This window comes from Nelumbo nucifera, chromosome 1 (assembly GCF_055504915.1).
Source record: "Nelumbo nucifera cultivar China Antique chromosome 1, China Antique-T2T, whole genome shotgun sequence".
Taxonomy (NCBI): domain Eukaryota; kingdom Viridiplantae; phylum Streptophyta; class Magnoliopsida; order Proteales; family Nelumbonaceae; genus Nelumbo; species Nelumbo nucifera.
The window spans coordinates 160,592,077-160,596,491 of record NC_142649.1 but is presented as its reverse complement, the minus strand read 5'-3'; the positions used below and the strand labels follow the sequence as shown (position 1 = coordinate 160,596,491).

Here is a 4,415-nt window from a genome sequence, read left to right as displayed (position 1 = left end):
CATTATCCTTCTAAAGAATAAGGGCCAATTTGGTTTGAGGGAATAGTAATCTGGAATAGGCCATTCTGATTCCAACTGTTTGATTGGACAGAATTGAAATCTCATTCTCATTCATGGTGGAATGGCATTCTCCCATTTAAGGAATGGTCATTTCCTCTCCCTCCCTTCGGAATGAAATCTCATTCTAATTTATTTCAATTCTCATTCTGATTTTTGTCTGGACCAAACAGATTATTGGAATAGAATAGACCATTCCAATTTCGATTACAATTCCAACTATGAATAAAATGGACCCTAAGATGCAATCTTCTATTTACTCTTGGAGTCTAGTCCATGCTCATTTTATTTGATAATTCCTGGTCCATAGTCATTGGTCCAAAGAATCCAGACTCCCTTACTTAATTTGCATCATGGAGGTGGTATTGTTTTATAAGAAGTTAGATATCAATTAACCTCAGAAAAATATCCCGCTCCTCTGCACCCGAAATTGATGGACGCAATAGAAATGGACCAAAGTAGGAGCTAGAGGCCACACTGGAGGATAAGTGATGATTTGATCAGATTGATTGCTTGTCATAAGCAGTTGCTAGCTTGTAGATCAGATCTCATTGTTTCTCCATAATTAATTTCCAATTTTTTGCCCTTCTACGAAGAAAGAGTGGAAGATGGAAGGCATTAGCATACAGAAAACTTAGCCACAACACAGAGAATTGCAGGCACAATACAATCCAAACTTGATGAGACAAGAGAAGGACGAAATAGGACATAAAAAAACGTGTTTATTAAGCAACCCTTGCTTTACTAATCATCAGCCAAACTAAGCTAAAGTTTGGCAAGTGGTAGCGGTGGTTGAGAACTGGGTAGAGTCGGTGACGATGGAGGAACCTGCACTCGAACTGCAGGGTTGGCCACAGGTGGTGGTGGTGGAGACGTTCTTCTGGTTCTCCCTGCTTTTATTCGCACAAAGAAATGATTATAAGCATCTGCAACTAGCTCATACTGTGGCATGGATGATTTCTTGGTGTTGGTGGAGGACAAGTAAGAAGCTTCGTCAACAGCATTACTCTGGACCGTGTGAATAGTGAATATCACCATTCCCATCATCAACACAAGGCCACATAAACGGAAGTACCCCATTGATTATCTCTTGTAGCCAAAAAGCTGAATACGTTATGTGCTTTATACAGACACAACAAAGTAGATAGGCTGTAAGGGCTAGCTTTCACAATTATAACCCATTAGAATGAACAAGACTAGTGATTTCAAGGGATACAAATAAGAAGTTGATCTAATTGATAATTAGCTAGCTCTCCCGCATTCATCAAGTCAAAACTGTCCGACGGTAGCAGGTTGGTGGATCTCTGACTTTCTGGTCTGCCGACTCACAACGTGTTGGGTGCTTGCTTGGACATTTCAGTGGACCCCATGAAACTCTGCCTGATACTTCTAAAGTCTTGAGCTTTTGTTCTTGTTCCTTCTTTATATACTGTCATGAAACGATTTGTTTTGGGAAAGAACAATTAAGGATGGAAAATGGTAATGGGTATAGGCTGTAGCTATATGAAAGCGAGTCGGGCTTACAAGCTATTCGAACTCGATTAGCAGATAATTGAATTCAATTCAAGTTTGAATGAGTTAGTTAATTGAGTTCGAGATTCGTAATACAAAGGTTAGCAACTCGCAAGCCTAATCTTTAAAATAAATTTTTATTTATAGTATAAAATAATATTAATTTTTTTACAATTGAGTCAAGTTGAGTCAATACACGAGTATACCCAGTATCGATTCAAGTCGAGTTCAAATAGGAAACTCAGTCTAGCTTGAATAAGAATAACTATTCGACTCGACTAGGTTAACACCACCACCATATATGTGGACAGAATTAGTCTGAAGGTAGGAAGCGTAGTGGATTCAAAATTCTGTAGCCAGGTACAGCTCTGGAGTCTGGATAGGTGACTGTTTTGAATTTTGTCTAACCACCTTTAGAACCCTCTAGTCCGCCAGACAAGTTCTATATGTCCATATGTCCCACTTTGTTTAGCAATTCCAAGCTTTTATTTCTTGTTGAGAGCAACAGAAGCATTTGGTAAATTGTTTTTCGAGAATGAATTTTTGTTCTACAAAAACAGAAATAGCGTTTGGATTACAAAATTATTCCTTTAAGTTTGTGAAGATAACAAAGCATGGAAAAAGTTTGAGTTTGTGAAGATAGCAACAAAGGAGGAAATATGTTTAGGAAGAAAAAACAGAGCATGGAAAAAGTTTTAGGATGACAAAAAAACTGAGCATGCAAAGTTAGAAACGGACACCAATGAAGAAAACCTTACCTGTGTATGAGATTCTGACATGAAAATGGTTGTTGGAGATGATAAACTGGTCGTTCGCCATTGATCCTTGATGCACAGTGGATTTGCAGCAAAAGCACTGGGAACAAATGAAGAAGATTGCTCGAGACTAAGGCTTGGAGGGGTGAAAAGTTTATATCATTAATCTGAAATGATAATGTCCCTTCTCTCATGTGGGAAGGGCGAATACATGTTCGTAAATAAACTGAGAAGATGGAATTGCACGTTCCTTCAGAACATTTTCTCCAAAAGTGTCAATTTGTCACTCCCAAAAACATGTTTCTGTTCCACGGGAACATCGGGAACAAGAAAAACACCCCCGCAGAATGTTGCCAAACAGGCCCTTAATTTTTTGACATCAAAATCGTTTTTCATTGTAAACCAAATTATGTACCGAGTTTGAGTAGTTTATGTGTACCGACCCAAACTCAATGAACCAAACCCAAGATAAATATAATTACCAACAAGGCCCAGTTTAAACCCATCCCATCATCGTATAGGAAAGTTTTGGCTCAAGTTCAGACCAATACAACTAGCTAGTGCTCCATGTACTAGTCAGATTCATAGCTATTGGGTACAGTACTGAAAAAATCTCGTTAGATGCTCGGACTTTATGCCAATACCAATGAGATGAGTGAGTTGATATCGGTTATTAGACAAGCTGCAAAAGACCGATCGAGTCATGTAGTCAATGTTCAATTTGAATTTCATATTGACTCGTTCGGCTCTAAAACTATGGAGATTCACCAGAAATTGCAGGGAGAAAATTAAATGGAGAGATAAAATTAAACATAAAACACAATCTGGAGTAGAAACATTCATCACGAGAGGAAACTCTGGAAGAATTTCCATTTCCCTGTAATACATTAAATGCCGATCGCGTAGACTCTTAAAAACAGCGAATAATTAAACAGATATATTTTCGCGCGATCAATGATCTGAGAATTGATGATCAAGATAGTCCAAAGTGAAAACATCGGTCACTTGCTAATTCAACTCAAAGAAGGCATAAACCATCACTTATTGCTTGTCAGATATCTATCTATCCATAATTCTACAGATTAGGTGGTGGTGGTGGTGGTGAATAAGGATATGAGATAGGTCGAGCGGGTGACATTGGAGGAACCTGCACTTTGACTAGAGGACTGAGTAGTGGTGGGGGAGGTGAAGGTAGTCTTCGTCTGAGACAAGGAAGAGGTGGCGCCGGTGATCTTCTTCCGCGACAAGGAAAAGGTGGTCGAATAATAATCCGATAAGCTATCCTCACATAATAAAAGTGGTGATGGAGATCGGCAGCTGGTTCATAATGTGACATTGACTTGGTCGGCGACACCAAATTGGGGACTTCATCATCGGCATAAACAGCGAGCGTCACCGCCCATATCATCAATAACGCATGTATACACAGCCGGAAACCCATTTGCATCAAGAGAAAGACATGTTCTTTCATCTCTGGTGCTTCAACATCTCTATATATACAAAGAACGAGAAGGGTAATAATTAAGCGTTTCCACTGGAATAAACAAGATTAATATTTTGGTATTGGTCTCTGTACTGGCAGTGGCAGACAATCTGGCCGGTGGACCTCCTTCCTAGCGATAGGACGTGTACCTAGTCTGTTAGGATCATCAATAACCATCTTATCTAAAAGTTCATTTATTAGAATAGGCCTTATAGTTTCACCGATTTGCTTAAACCAATCTTATAGTTTTCATTTTACTAAAACACCCTTTATAATTTGTAACCTATTTACTTAATTAACTTTTCATTAAGAACTATTTGTTTTGTCATCTAAAAATAGGTAATATGATCACCTAAACTAAGCAGAAAAATGTTAAAGGGCATGGGCACATGATTGTTTATTCCAAATGCTTAAATCGAATTGTACACACAAAAGTTTCACTCACTTCTCACTATACAAACACTCTCTTAATCTAATTTGCTACTATTTCACACAGTTTCTTTAAAGATTCTTCAGTTTTGTTGGTTGTAATTTCTCATCCTATGCTCTATTGTATCTTGGTAATGAATTTACTAGTAATCCAATTTGTTATTCAGTAAAACTGAGTA

General features: G+C 38.2%; 1 long non-coding RNA gene across 1 annotated transcript; it reads right to left on the bottom strand.

Moving 5' to 3' along the window:
- Window positions 1-587: 587 nt before the first annotated feature.
- LOC148804070 (uncharacterized) lies at window positions 588-3,947 on the bottom strand. The gene is made up of 2 exons (XR_016080511.1): window positions 2,328-3,947; window positions 588-1,486 (listed from the first exon to the last, which is right to left on the bottom strand). It is a non-coding gene; the product is annotated as an uncharacterized LOC148804070 (long non-coding RNA).
- Window positions 3,948-4,415: the final 468 nt, after the last annotated feature.